The sequence below is a fragment of the Orbicella faveolata genome, unplaced genomic scaffold, assembly GCF_042242905.1.
Source record: "Orbicella faveolata isolate gen_17 unplaced genomic scaffold, um_ofav_v1 contig_34, whole genome shotgun sequence".
NCBI classification, from domain to species: domain Eukaryota; kingdom Metazoa; phylum Cnidaria; class Anthozoa; order Scleractinia; family Merulinidae; genus Orbicella; species Orbicella faveolata.
Genome location: NW_028301563.1, coordinates 10,239,572 through 10,255,921, shown reverse-complemented (window position 1 = coordinate 10,255,921; position 16,350 = coordinate 10,239,572). Strand labels below are relative to the sequence as shown.

Genomic DNA, 16,350 nt, shown 5'->3' with positions numbered 1-16,350 from the left:
TCTACGTCAATCTGGATTAAGGCTCGGTGCAGATATTCGTGGAATATAACTCGTAATTGCCTGTAATAGAACGAAATTTGCCATCTGCTTCAAGCAAAATGGGATTTAGAGCTCTTGTGTATTATTTAGGACATTTTCCAGGATTATTAATTCGCGAAGTAGCAGATCTTTGTGTTGTTTCACGGAATAGTGTTAAATAAGTTGATCGAAGCTTACCCGTGCACAGTGTTCAGATATATCACGAATACACGCGACACAACAACTTCCGGGTTCCATGCATTTAACTAACGCGGACGAATAACCAACAACGGTTAACCATCTGAAAGTCAGCGTTTTGCAACCTAACCTAACACAAATTTCTCACTTCACATCATTTGAAATGCAGGATGGAAGCAATTTGGTGGCAAAATAGTAGAGTTTGACACTTGAAATATGATTATAACATAACTAAAGCAAAGCAAAGCGCTCTGATTGGTTAATTTAGCGTCTACTGTTTGCCCATGGGTGTACGCTGCTGACGTGTGTGCTAATGTTTACAAATCAAATCTTTTGACATACATTGTTTCCAAAGTAATGGCCGACGTTCTTTTGCCAGAAATGCGAAACTGTCTTCACAGTTGTGTGAAGATGAAACTTTATCGAGTTACTGGTGTGCAGTCGGTTGTCATGAATGAATTTTCGCGCGCTTGTTTTCTCTTGTCATGTAAGACTACACGAACATTTTTTTGTGATGTAGCTCAATAAAAGGACTTCTGTTGTTCCAATGTCTCAATGTTATGTTATAAAACAAATGGTAAACGCCATAGCGTGTACTATTGAGTTATGGATGCACTTGGGAGGTTTGCTAAGCACTCAAGAAGCTACAGTCGCACAAGGCTATCGCCTCGTGCGACTCTTATGCGTCTTTCGTGCTTAGCAACCTCCCGCGTGCATCCATAACTCAATAGTACACGCTATGGCGTTTACCATTTGTTAATTAACCATTTGCCGGAGACAATAAGTTAACTACATGTCTACCCTTTCTATCTTAAGAGTCCCTGTCCATAAAAATGGAAAATAACTCGGCAAGGGTCAAAAATTCGATTTCGCTCATATTTTCATGGTAGATAGGCTAGGGCATGACAAAAACTACTGGATAGTTTTTTTGGCAAAATATCCTTTTATTTCAAAGAAATATGCAAATTACCAAATTCCGTTAAAATCGTCATTTAACGCACCATTTTATTAAGCAAGTTTGAGAGCCTCGCATGCAAAACCACATCATTCTTCCGTCTTTAAAACACTCAAATATTTTTGTGCAATGTTTAAATGTGTACTGGGTTGATTTTAGGGAATGTTGCGTTGTCTTTTTGGGTGCAAAATAATTAAATTTCGAAGACATGTATTTTATTCACTAAAAGTACTTCGTGAATATAATTAATTTTCACTATGTGCGAAACCTTCAAATGGATCAAGCTTCTGGCGGTTGAATTGTAGAAGGATGGTCTACAGATTCCTGTAAAAATTTCTTTGGGGAAATGATTGTGAGCGACGCGAGAGCTTTTCAAAGTACGTCAAAAATGCAAATATTTGACCATCCGTCGTCAAATTTCAATTTACGGGTTAGACGTATATTCTAGCATGCGCCACATGATTTGACCTATGTTAAATTGAAATAGACACAGAGCTGATAATTTCGAAATGTTCTAACCTCATTTGTTGTAAAAGGCAGGTGCAAAACGGATTTGACATGTTTCTCTCACCATTCGTCACACATAAAGCAGAAGTTTGCTTTTGTTTACATAACGTCCGATGTACATCGCCAACTGTCAACTTATTTAACGGTCGAATACCATGAATCTGTGACCCTCTTTCGACACATATGATCACCACTACATCTAAGTCTAAAACGGCTGAGTCATTTGCAGATAGTTGCTTGCTTTGCACTACACCAAAATATTACGTTTGATCATCATGGTTTGATGGCTTGAATCCTTGCTTGCAGCGGTTCCTTGTTCGTCACGCAATGCGGTCATCCCATTTTAGGGGGTAGGGGTAGGACAATTTCTATCCTAATACGTAAGGCTGCGTAAGGCTTGGAATCACTGGGAGCACACAATCGTGTTGTGTAGGAAGAGATTGAATTTAGAAATGAAGAGAATGAATAGTTTACCATTGCCCCTGTTGTTATCTTTTACTCGACCACCGCTACCTACATGCCCTGCGTAATACTGTAACGCTAAACTCATACCTAGGTCTTTTCGCGCTATGCAATTATTTTTGGTTTACATGTAATACAGTGGGCTACCCTCGGGGAAATGGGTGGTGACCGCTTAATGGGGGTAGCCGCTTAAACAGAGGTTGGTGTACCTTGAATATTTGATTTGTCACTGTCGGGCTATAAATTTCTTGATGAACATTCAAGACAATCATGATAGACGTGTGTTTGAATTATCACTCGTCATGCACCTTCAATTTCAGACTCTTATCTGCCATCGCCCTTTCCAAAACAAAGTTCTTAAATTTTGGGTGGCCGCTTAATAGGGGTAAAGACAATAATGAAACCCTTATCGGAATGACCAAATGGTGGCCGCGGAGGTAACCGGTCAATAGGTGTTTTATTTATAATATTTTACTGACGATAATTTTGGACTGTATTGACAACAACATACCAATGCCTCGCCACTAAGCAAACAAAATACGCCAAATAAAATGGCATGGCCAGGGCTTTTTACTCACGTAATTACTAATTAAATTTAGTCTGTTTTTCTCACGAATTAGACACGTTGTGATTCCCTATTTTTATTTCAGCTAGTTCTTCCTTCATTGATCTATAATTTGCTTATGGCGATTGTCTTAAAATTCTAGTGAGTACAGGCACTAGCTTTATCAGCTGTTGTCTGAAACGTCAGAACGTACAACAAACGTGATGTGGACCGACGCCACGTACACTATAGAACACGATTATATAAATATACACATATTATTATATATATGAACAAACAGATGAACAATGATTAAATTGTTTCAGTTATCCCGAGAGTACTCTATACAAAATAGATCAAAATGTGCAGCATATGCCGTGACAGCATTGCGTGACGAACAAATAACGGCTGTAAGATTGTGCTGCGCCGACACGCTTATCAGCAATGGTCTGCAATCGATCAAACGTAATATTTTGGCGAAGCGTAAAGCAAGTAACTATCTACAAATGACTCAGCCGTTTTAGACTTAGATGCAGTGATGTTCATAAGCGCAGAAAGATGGTCACAGATTCATAGTATTCGACCAATAATAGGTTGACAGTAGGCGATGTACATCGGACGTTAACGTTGTGTAAACAAAAGCAAACTTCTGCTTTATGTGCGACGAATGGTGAGAGATCGACTAGAAACACGTCAAATCGGCTTTGGACCTGCCTTTTACAACAAATAAGGCTAGAACATTTCGAAATAATTAGCTCTGTGTCTATTTCAACTTATTATAGGTCAAGTCGTGTGGCACATGCTAAAATATACGTCTAGCCCGTAAATTGAAATTTGACGACGGGTGGTCAAATATTTGCATTTTTGACGTACTTTGAAAAGCTCTCGCGTCGCTCACAATCATTTGCCCAAAGAAATGTTTACAGGAATCTGTTGACCATCCTTCTGCAATTCAACCACCAGAAGCTTGATCCATTTGAAGGTTTTGCACATAGTGAAAATTAATTATATTCAAGAAGTACTTTTAAGTGAATGAAATACATGTCTTCGAAATTTAATTATTTTGCACCCAAAAAGACAACGCAACATTCCCTAAAATCAACCCAGTACACATTTAAACATTGCACAAAAATATTTGAGTGTTTTAAAGACGAAAGAATGATGTGGTTTTGCATGCGAGGCTCTCAAACTTGCTTAATAAAATGGTGCGTCAAATGACGATTTTGACGGAATTTGGTAATTTGCATATTTCTTTGAAATAAAAGGATATTTTACCAAAAAAACTATCCAGTAGTTTTTGTCATGCCCTAGCCTGTCTACCATAAGAATATTAGCGAAATCGAATTTTCGACCCTTGCCGCGAAATTAAGAATTTGTCTGATTTTTACAGGCAGGCACTCTTAAGTGAACGGCTAACCATATAAATCTTCTCGCAAAGCTCTGTTGTGCTAGTTCTTGATCCCAAACAATGTTAAATAGTTTTTAGTAATTCCTATGAAGCGGAAAAAGGTATAATTCGAATGACACGAAGCAGTTTAGAAGCAAAATATTTTATCCGGTGACACTTCCAAAACCGACAACAAACCTCGCTCTATACGCGTTCCGGTATTGGAGAGCAAAACGAAGAGAGACAGGCCTAATTTAATCGCGTTTAGGTAGCAGCAACGCTTTATTGCTGTCCAGTGATAAACTCCGCGAGCGAGCAAGAAGGCGAAAATATTCACTTTCTCGGTGCCCACTGTTTCAACCGAATTTGCATCATTTCTGTTTCGCTCGAATCAACCACCCCACTAAAGAAGTAGACAAGATCATTTTTTCAGTGCAGGAAATAGAAACATCCATTTCAACACAATATCTTGCGCATAGTTGGATTTTAGGGGCGAACAAGTGAGCCATTTGCCCCTTGAGAAGCAATAGAGGTTTATGTCACGGACTTATCGATCGCCTACCGTAGAAGGTCATTTAAAACGATGACTTTACATTCTTTGGCGCCTTCCCAGGTAAAACTTGTCGTTGCATGCTGTTTCGTTTTAGTAGCGCTCGGTAGCTGTACCCGCGAGATGGTACAACTCCCCCTTTTCTCCAACTTGTTTTACAGCGAGTGGTTTGACATTCTTTAAGGTGGCCGAACACAGTTTTCGCACGCGCTTTTGCTGATGCAATTCAGCGCGCGCACAAGGATTGCAAAAAACAAACATGCCGTCAATAGAGCGATCATTTTATCCACTCAACAACTGCAGTGTCTGTGCTATTTTTCTCTATAACTGAACGCGGCGTATTGATGACTTTAGTCTTTTATTACAAAGATATGTTAGAAAAGCTAACGATGCAAAGAACCCAGTAATTTTCAGCTTTTTCTTTCTTTCCGAAAGAACCCAGTTAAATGTAGCGCATGCGTAGTAAGTCAAAAAATTGCGATTTAATGAAAATTGCACTCTCGGAAATAGGCCTATTTCTCGAGAACCACTCATTAGAATTTCACGAAATTTGGCACGACAATACTTTTGGAAATAAGTAACTGGAGTATTAAGAATAATTGAACTTTAACAACGGAAATTCTAGATATTCCAGTGAACCTTCAACAAGGGATAATTAAAGATCTCTGTGTTAAATTATTAGCGAAATGGTGTTAACTTGTAAGAATCGTTATAAGCTTGTTGCATGCAAATTATAATGTAAATTATAATATAATGACTAGATTTTCTGCAAATAAACAAAACCGATTTTAAAGGTCGGTTTATATTTATTCATGTTGCCATGGTAACGGGACATACGTCAGCTTAACCATCAAAAACCCAAAGTTTGTGTTGTTAACTAGCTTGCTGCCATTTTTGACGACCGAGGGATCAAGGGTTTTAGAGAAAAAGGTGAATGAAACACAGGTATCAAAAACTGTGTTTAGCCACCTTAAATTCTTCTTTCAGACAATTCCATACAAAAACGTTGGGACACAAAGCAAGTTCTCCCCTCCCCCCTCCCTCCCCCGCCTCTCATTCACTTACAATGTTGATAATCAGGTGATTTTGTCCCTTTTTTGATGAGAAAAACGCGACATTTTCCAGCATTGATTAGGGGAGATGGGGGATACGTGATCTACTGCAACTGTCCCAACTACTTTTGTCAGGGATTGCAGAAGAGGTTAACAAGCGAGACACGGTAACCTAGCACTGTGTGGTGTTGAACTGTTAAACGAAACTATTTGAGCTACATGTACTGTAAAACCATTGCATTTTTTAGCTGTTCGTCCGTCGCTTATTGCAATTTAATGTTCAGGCTTTTAAAGTAAATGCTGGTAAAGTAAGGAGGGGTTGGAGGTGGGCAGGGACTCCCATTTGATTTCAAAAGGTCAGTGTTGCTCGTCGTCTCGCTTAGGGGTGTAAATCACGGATTTTGGTCTCACTTAGGATGTTCACACTACTTTTTGCGTCAGAGTATCTTTTAGGGTGCTCTCTCGAGAGGAAATAAAAACAGAAAAGTAACAAGGAAAATGTTGTCATTTCCGTTTTAAATGGTATTTTTGGGGGGTCAAATAAAGCTCGAGCCACGCGTCATGGGAAGAACAGACCTCATTTTAAGAACAGATTCAAAAGATGGCGGTGTTTGCTGAGAGGAGGGCTCTTAGTTAAGTCACGATACCTGAACCGAACTATCGCAATGGTCAAATTTCTAATTTTAAGAATCAGTACACAATGGCCGAGTACAAAAGAGCAGTGGACGTTCAGGTGAGAGTCGAGTCGAGATTTCTTACTCAGCGAGAAACAATGAAATTAAATAGTAAATGGTTATTGCGTTCGACTTAAGCTGACAGTGGATGTCTGTTGACTGTCTTTAAGTTGTATTCTCCTGTCTATGTTTGCCACTTAGTTATGGCTGGTTTGCAGGGTCACGCCATCAAAAATAAAAATCATAACCATTCAATAAACTAAGTCAAGAAGCTAGGATATGAAAGATTATTGATGCATAAACAACCTCGTCAAGATTTAGGTCTGTGCAGTTTTTCATTCTCCCGCTATTCGGAGAAGTGTTTCACACAAATTTATTGAGCTTTGTATGGAGTCGCCATGTTTGTGCCCCTCGGAGGGACACAAACATGGCGGCCGTAAAGTAACAGAAACATCTGTCATTGAGTTTTGCCATTGAAACGAAACGTTTTTACTCTAGAGCTCCGACACATTGAAATTAATACTTTTTCTATAGCAACAACTGTTTAGTTAGCAAAAACTTGAGCAATAACTCATCTTTTTAACTATCCGAGAGCCTTATCGGGTCGCCATTTTAATGTCACACAACGCATAAACTTGGAAATTCAAACGTGCCCTACTTCAAAACTAGGAACCCTGTAGAGCTTAAACGCTGCAAAACATCAAGTTATTAAAAGGTCTTACATCTGATGAAACTGAAACTTCAGAAGGATTGGTAATTTCTTATTTTGGAAAATGATGACCACATGAAAAGCGGCAATTGAAATTTACGGCGCTATCTGCCTAGGATTAAAAGTTCCTGAATGTCCAAATCGAGGCAAATGGTACAGAAATGTCCTACCAAAGTCTCTGGAAATTCTGAGAAGTGTTAAATTTCCGAAAAGGGAACCGGCATTCGACTAAGATATTCGAAAAAAATTCTGCGTGCAAAATAAAATGGAACGGAAATCCACGGGAAGAAACCGAGTCGACAAAATTTGGGCATACCAAAGTCTGGAAATTATGAAAAATGTTGTTCCACTCGGGAATTGCCGGTCTGGAAATTCAAACCAAAATTGTGGATGTAGTGGAAAACACCCTCCATCAAAAATACATTTATACAACCGACACTCCGCGGGGGGGTGTGGGGGGGGGGGGTTCTCCGTAACATGAGCTATATAGGTATGTGCGGCCCCTAAGGGTATGGTTTTTGAATCGTTTTGGTAATAAATAGGGTATCGATTTGAGCTGATTTTGGCCCACGCCGAGCTCGCGAGTCCGAGATTCCAGTCATCTCATTTAGCAGCGCAAAAATCCAAGATGGCGGCAACAATGAAGGGCGGATTATTCAAATTTATGCTAAATAATTTCATCTTTCGAAGAGAATTATGGGAAGTCTAAACCTCGTGGCTGAGTTTGACAAAGATGGCTGAGATGCTGGTCAGGTAAGCTTCATTTTGATATGTTTTTGAGCATTTTCCCGCTCAGTTTGGATGAATTATGTCTGTTTTTGTCCTGCAAATTTGTCATCTCAGCGGTGGTCGATATGGCAAGAATTTTTCGAAAATCTTGAATTTAGGAGCAGCAATTGAAAATCTGAAATCATACGTTCCTGCAGACAGGAATGTTGTTTCTTTCAAAAAAGTTTTCGGTCTGGTCGCTCTGCTGGGGTGACAAAATCTTGTACGGCGTGCGTAATTTATGTAGTTTAAGACAGGTATTAATGTGAACTTAACAGAACTTTGGACTTGATGTACTGCAAAAGCTCATTTACCGTATCTGTGCTTTTATTTGGTTATGCAGGTAGACAGGTGTCTCTGATTTTACAATTCCACAATCAAGAATCTTTCAAGAGATGTCTTTTGGGATTAGCCAACAAGTACGTGGGACTTGATTAAAGAGAACTGGAAATGGCAAGGAAAGGAAGACATCGTCGTGTGTCAACAAGAACTGTAAACAAAAGGAGATTTCCAATTGGGGAATACAAATATGGTATGAGAAACTTGAAAGCAAATTACTTGTTGGAGTGCAAGTCATTACGAAAAGAGAAGGAAAAGTTGGATTCTGTTTTGGATGAGGTCAGTCTCATGAATTTATGTGTCTACAGTGCCAGATATATGTAAAGTTAATGTCTTATTTTTCCTGGGACACTGAAGAAGATGGTGTAACTTTTTTTCTCAAGGAACTTGATTGCAACCATATTAAAGTACTGAGCAATTCAGAACTTCCACATGCCCCCCTTCCCCCTTCCCCACCTGAGGCATTCTAATTTTTTGAGTTGTTCCTGCTGGCTGCTGCTGATGTTCAAATGCGGCACTTTATGCTCATAATAGGGATTCAAATGCCCCCATTCCTGGAACTTGGCAAAGCATGATGGACCCATGATGGAAAATTCCCAAGGAGATTTTTAATGAATCATTTTTCAAATGATGTAGACAGCTTTAGCAGGCCTTAATCCTCTAGCCATAACACTACAAAGGACACATTTTCTCTCGTTAAATTCCCCCAACATCTCATTCTTTATCATGATTTTCACACAGCCCAGGCAATTTGGCACTTGATGTGCATATATATTGCAGGACAGCAATGGTCATTTAATTATTTTATCTGAGTTTCTTATTGATGTACTTTTTACTGACCTAGAAACGAGAGGTCAGTGATGCATATTCAAAGGAAAAGACAAAGTTGAACTTGGCATCCAGGAAGGTAAAATATTGAAATGAGAATATATGGATGGCCAATGTCCAATGACCGACTTTTATTTTATAGTGTTTGGTGCTGAAAACATTTGCCAAGATATGTATGTCTAAATAACATGCCTTGGTTGATAACTGATCATTGTGTATAGAATTCTACTCATGTTCTTGCCCTCTGTACACAGCTGAAGAGGATTCAAGAGAAAGAAGCTGCACTATCTTCTACCAAACAACAGCTAGCACCAGAAACAATAAGTAAGGATATATACATTTGTTTTATTATGAACAGCTTGGCAACACTTTTTTTAATATTCATTTATTGTATGTCAAGTTTAGATGTGAGACCTCTTGATGAGCTCTCAGGCTCTGTTTATAGCTATTCTCTCCCTAGTTGCCCTTCAGAAGTGGGGATATAAATGCCAAAATTGGTAATAATGGTTTCCATTGTTTAAACTTGATTTGTTGAAGTTTTGGATATGTAGTATTTTAGTATTTATTCGAAATAGTGTTTCACTGAGGTATTCAGGACTTTCGATCAAGGTGGGCTAACCTCAAGTTGTACGGTTTATTACATGTACAGTAACTTTAATTAAAATCAGATCTATGCATTCACAGTTTCACAACTTACACTGTGACCGAGGTAAATAATAATATTGAGGTCAGTGGTGTTTTTCTCTTGTGTGCCTTAGGTGACTATAAGTTAGAATTTACCGGTTATGGGAAACATTAATTCAATGAATGACATCTTTTGTTCTCCACAGGGAAGAGAAAAATACTTAAAAGGCAGCGTGAACCTACTCAAATCAGTGATACAAATTCAGAAGTACTTTCAGTTCCCAAGACTGAGATTTCAAGCAGACGCAGAAAGAAGGAAACTCTGGAGAGCTGCAAAGAGGTTCATGGAGGCACCTCAGATAACAAAAAGCCTGCCTTGGATGGCATGTGGGTTACTTTAGTAAACAAAGCCTCACCTAAACAGCTTATTGATTATGTTGCAAATTCCAGCAAAGTTGTAAATAAAGTGCTAGGATCAGTTGTTAAATCCTCTGTTGAAAGCTTTGAAATCAGTAATGATAACTCCCTACGCAGTGTAAAAGTACTTTATAGTAATGGTTTGCTTAGTAAGGAAAAGTACAAAGCAATAAGGTCCAATTTGTCCATGTGTTGTAGTACTACTAGCAAGCGAAGAAAAGCAATTCAACTACTTACGATAAAGTCAAGCAGTATATTAAAAGTAACTGGAATGTAGCCAAAGTTCATGATCTATCTGAGTTGTATTATGACTTAGCTGAAAGTGAGAATGTGAATGGGGTTTATAGAGAGCTTACTGATCTTTTACTTGAACTGGCAGACCTCTTTATTTTTATTGATGAATCTTTAGGTGAAAATTCACACCTTATGCATTTTGGTGAGGAGAGGTATCATTTTCATGTGGCATGTGGTGCCGACGGAGCACCTTTTGTTAAGGATGATGAAGCCACAGCGTGGCTTCTATCGTTTATTAACAGTGGAACCCACATTACCAGTGAAAAAGAAAATTTCCTTTTGGCAGGAGCCAACTGCTCAGGAAATCACATTGTCATGAAAAGGTTTGCAAAAAAACTGGTTCATGAATTTCAATCCATCAAATAAAAAACTTTTCATGTAAGAAATTTCAGTGTTAAGTTTTCACTTGAATTGTTTCCATCAGACATGAAATTTTTGGCATCGTATTCTGGAGAACTCAGTAATGCGGCTTTCTTCTTTTCTTCTTTTGGTAATGTAAATGAAACTAACAAACACATTACAAGTGGGTCACTTGGACCTGAGCCAGGAAATACATGGCACCCTTGGGTTTATGCAAAGAGATTAGAAGTGGTTGAGGGTGTGAAACAGCTCAAGGAAAAGCTTGATCAATCATCTTATGTAGAATCAACAAGGAGAACAAAAGTTCTTGATTTTATAAGAGGGAAAGAATCAAGGCAGGAATTCGAACCTTTAATTGGTCCGTATGTTGATCTTGGACTTGCCGAGCCCCTTCATAATGCTAACAATGCATGGCAATTTATCCACAGTACCATACTGCGTTTGAGTCTTGAAAAATCCAACATCCCCTCTTCATGCAAAGATGTTAATGATGTTCCAGAGAATTCGTCTTTTGCCAAGTACCTTTCAGTACTCAAAACAGAAGTTAAGGCTGGAAGGCTAATGAAAAAAGTGACAAAATGGTTCAACAGTGGTCGAAAAAATAGCTTTGACTACAGATTTACAGGCAAAGAAAGTAAGAAACTTAGCTGTAAGTTTATGTACCTAGTTTCAGCTTTGGAGAGTGATGATGATCCACCTGAAACCAAAATGAGACTTTGTGCAATTGCAAATTGTGCTTTAGAGCTGAGGGGGGCAGTTTCACTTTTTTCAAGAGTAAACATAGATGGGGAAGACTTAATGGCATTGAAAGGTCATTGTCAAAGGTTCTTTAATGTTGTTTCCACACTACTTCAAAGTGTTAATCCAACTGTTTAGACAATAGGATATGTTGTACCATGCCACACTGAGTTCTTGTATAAGAAGTATGAAGTTGGTTTAGGCATTAATAGCATGCAAGGCCGAGAAGCTAAGCATGTAAGATTACAACAATATGCCAAGCATGCTAGTCTTGCAACAAGATGGGAGGTTGTTCTAAAGCATGATTTTGTTACAATGTTTTGCTTAGAAGGGCTGACCCACATCACTTTGGCTACACCAAATGTACTGACCAATACATCCCAGCATGTGTCAACAATGACAATCTTTGCTTTTGTGGGTTTCCAAAGGAAACTGATAAAGATAAGTGCAAGATGTGTTCCTCTGATATCTACAGAGAGGTCACTATTACAGCAGGTTTGGGAGAGCTGTCTGAAGGTTTGAAAATGCTCTTAAGCGTCTGTGCAGAATAGATTTCATGTTTCTGTGACAGTGGTTGTAAGATGTTAAGTGACCAAATCACTTAGTCTAGTTTTGCAATAATTGATCGTAATTTACTACCCACATTTTCAGTGCACTGTATGGTCGTTCAGAGATTAGAACAGTGGGTGTCCCATTTACTATTTAATTGCAAACTCAAAGTTGTTCTATTATTGAGCTCTTAAGCATCTGTGCAGAATAGATTTCATGTTTCTGTGACAGTGGTTGTAAGATGTTAAGTGACCAAATCACTCAGTATAGTTTTGCAATAATTTACTACCCACATTTTCAGTGTACTGTATGGTCATGCAGAGATTAGGACAGTGGGTGTCCCATTTACTATTTGATTCCCAACTTACTGTTTTGTGCCTTTTTTCAATTAGCACAAATCATTAATATCACTCTTAAGGTTGACTGTTATTAAAAATGTGTTATTTAACACTGTTTGTAACTTGTCGATTTCCTCATTGGTAATAAAAGGTAATGACAAGTGTGGTGCAGTCTCGTTTTCATTTGTGCAGCCAAACATCTTTACGAATCCAACTCATTCTTACTTAACATAACAGTACAGTTATTAACTGGCATATTCTCTCTAATCATTTTTCATCATATGGAGTTGGAAAAATAATTATATAGATTTTTCATCTGGAATGGCATGGAGAATTCAGATGATGCCTGATGCTGGGGCTCAAGGTTAAGTAAAAATGCAAAGCACTGCATGGATGTTTTTTTTTTTTTTGTGTCTGTTTTTGTTTTAAGCCGGTATTTTGCAGCCTCCTTTGCAGTCATCGTTTGTTTATGCTACCCCCCCCCCCCCCCCCCCCCACTTTGTTGGAAGTGAGCATGTTGTGCCTTGGTAATTCATTGTGTTCTTACCTTTTGAAAAGGGCATTTGTCTTCCCAAGGGGTGGGGGACCCATATAAAACAGATGGAAAATATGGTAGTCCCCCAGGATTCTTCTTACACTAACCATCAACAGAACAGGTATTACAACAATGTTACATAGACCTACAGGTCAATAAAAGCTGAGTCAATGTTTTGTCACAAGTACATTGTGAACATAATGATATCAATTAACTCAACAACCTTCACTGTTCATTCAATTCAAAGTAAACTGAGGCACCCCCAGTCGGTTGTAATGTCCATATCTGGTCTTGACCTGCAGCATTTCCAGTCTTTTAGAGTAGTAAAAGGTGGCAGGGTGAGCTTGATTAATAATGACCCCACTGTAAGAGTTATCTTTTTGCATTTTGAACATCATGTCATCTTCTTTAATGCATTTCGCGTACTTGTTGGCTAACCCCAAAAGAAATCTTTTGAAAGATTCTTCATTGTGGAATTGAATTTCTTCTATGTTCTTAGTATTTTTCGTTAACACGCCACCAGTTTCCTCTGTAAGTGAAGCGGTTTTGAAACAGAGGAACACTTCCAATGGCATATGTCGCTTTAACCTGAAGGTCCAAGGAGCTGAGCCATTTGTTTTTCCCCTCAACTTGCGCACAATGCTTTTGTTCCATTGGACGACTGACCTCGATAACCCTCGATAACATACGGGATGGTTGAGCAAGGTGAAACTTGTACGCTTTCTCCGGGGCAAACGTGTGCTTTTTTACAACAGCTCTAGTCAGTTCTATCAGTTCTCCACCAATCTCCTGAGTTAATTTCTTCTTTGAGCCACTAGACGCACTAACAACCTCGTCAACCATACGATGAACTGCCACAACAAATTCCGCTATCTTATAATTCGACTTGCTGCTGCGCGGTAGACTGCTGAGACCTGGATTGCAGTCTACATTTCCGAAATGATCGAAAATGGAAGCGCGCGAGCTCGGCGTGCCATTTTGGTCATAAATAGGGTATGGGTTTTGCACTCTAGCCTTAATATGCGTATGTTTTTGAGAAGAAGCCACTTTTTCATCATTATCGAAAAGAAAATTAACAAAAGCCGTTCACAAATTATGTTTACAGTAATTTAACATTGGTCTGAACTAGGAAACTAATTAACACGTAGGTCTGAAACAGGGTTTTAAGTTAAGGGTCAGGTCATAAATAGGGTAATGAATGTTGCAGAATTTGGTCATAAATAGGGTAAGGGTTTTGGGAAGCGGGCCGCAGACCCCTACCCAATTTTGCTGGTAGTAATCCCCCTCCCCCCTCCCCTCGGGGGGCGACACTTTTAGAAGTAGAGAATGATTAGTGTTACTTGTTAGAATCAGCAGAGCGACACCTTCTCAAACCCAGCAGGTGTCTTAAGCTTGACTGAGTAATGCGAGGCGTGTCACTGTAGTTACATCATTGTCGTCTTAACGTGGCATCTTCCTTCGTGTTCCATTTCAAAATTTTAGATACGAAGGGGTGAAAGGATTTTACAAGGGACTGGTTCCTAATGTTCTGAGGTAAGATGAATTTTTGACATATACAATAATCCCAAATTACCACTGACAATTACCACAAAGTCTGAGAACATGCATTCTTGTTTGCGTCTCCCCGCGTTGTTGTCAAATCCCAGTAATAGGGACCAGGATTGCAGTTTGGGTCATTCTTGCTGGCTTGACGGTATCGCAGTACAGCATGCATGGTAGGCTTTTGTAGAACACAGTGGAATAGATAATGTATCTACTTTACTCGGGTGTCCGTATTAAGCGGGTTCTCATAACAGACTTAGCGAACACATGTTTTGTCGATGTGTAAATAAATCATAACTTTATTTCTCAGTGCCGATGTATTTAGCTTAACAGAGCTAGTTGAGGACGCTCTAAATTACAATTTATTGTAACAGAAAAAATGGCAAAAAGTATTGAGTATAAGCCTATCTTATCTAAAATTATATACATAAAAATTTATTGAATTAAAATCTATTTCCAAAATATCTATTTAGTCTATGTAACTGAAGAACAAATATGCAAATGTCTCGCACTCAATTTAAACTGAGTCAAGTGCAAGAGCGTCAATACTCATTTATTATAGTAAGTTTAGTGAAATTAAAAGCTTTCAGTTTCTAACAGATTAGAATTGGTGCATAATTATCAAAATCTGCAGTGCTCAGATAACCAGTGTTTGTAAAACGCGGTCAACTTTGTATATGAACTTGTCACTTGAGATACAGAAAAATGTCCGTTGTCGCTATTAAGCGGTCTCTTTATCTTATCTCCTTATCTCCTTGTCATTATTATTGACAGCAGCGGAAAAAAAAATATTAAAAACTTAGTTGAGGTTTGACTGAGCTTCAGAGTTCGCGTGTTTTTTAAAGGCGCAACAATTCAACGACTCTTTCACTTGACGTGGTTAACAATGTTTGAAACAAAAACACCAGTGAAAGAAAGAGCAAAAATAATTAAATGTTACAAGCAACACAGACAACAAAGCAGCAAGATGGAAAAGGAAATAAAAACAAAACAAACAGAGGAAAGAAGCAAACATTAAAACGAGATAACAAGCATGCAAACTAGGAAACAGACATCAAAACAAGCAAAGGAACAAAGAAGAAAGTAACAAACATAAACAAACAAACAAACAAACAAACACGAAAACTGGGAAACACGAAAAAAAGATATTACCAACAAACAAGCCAACTCGAAACTAAATTGTGAAGTCAATAAACAATCAAAGAAGCAACTAGCAACTGTCTGTCATTATTAATATTTTTTTGTTTTTGTTTTTCAGAGTGACTCCAGTTTGTGCGCTTACATTTATGGTGTACGAAAACGTAATTCACGCTCTTCTGCCCTCCAGTTAGCATCGAGGGAATTAATAATGAAATAGAAAAATGCCAGAGCAGTCTGAACGATGCTTTTTACACCTCAAATGTTCCAACTGGACCCTTGGTTTGAGGAAAAGGATTTAGTTGGAAGTGGCCATCGTTCAGGAAAAAATCTAGAAATGGGTGCATACTTTTTAACCGCATTGTGAATATTACGGAACAGCTACAAATGATAAGAAAAGAGGTGAAAAAGTCTCCAGAGACATTGTAATGGAGCTGGAATTTCGTCCGGTTTGATGCAACAACAAGCCTTATTGCTCGAAGCATGTTCTTATTGGTCGTTCGTTGGTTACATGGTTGGTTAACAACTTGAGTGTGGAATGGTCGACTCAGGCTGAATGTTGTCAATCTTGACATTGAACGATCTTTGGAATGCCTCTAAATTAGTATTATTAGTAAAGTGTTGTACATGATATACTTCATTCCGCGCGACATCATTCGAGTGAGTGTAGAGTCACGTGTACTATAGTACTACAGTTTTATAGTAAGAATACAATTGGTAATAAAAAGAAAATCCATTTAAAAAATTCCCGCGCAGCTTGCACTCTCCCCTTCCGTGCCCCTCATCTCCCATGATTTCTACAATATGAAACAGTTTGTGTAGAAA

The 16,350-nt window shown here is 38.6% G+C and overlaps 1 pseudogene across 1 annotated transcript; it reads left to right on the top strand.

The window, feature by feature from the left end:
* Positions 1-7,687: 7,687 nt before the first annotated feature.
* On the top strand, positions 7,688-12,476 carry LOC149104735 (uncharacterized; annotated as a pseudogene). The gene is made up of 5 exons (XR_016201198.1): positions 7,688-7,809; positions 8,168-8,442; positions 9,008-9,070; positions 9,246-9,315; positions 9,822-12,476. The product of XR_016201198.1 is annotated as an uncharacterized LOC149104735 (transcript).
* The last annotated feature ends 3,874 nt before the right edge of the window (positions 12,477-16,350 follow it).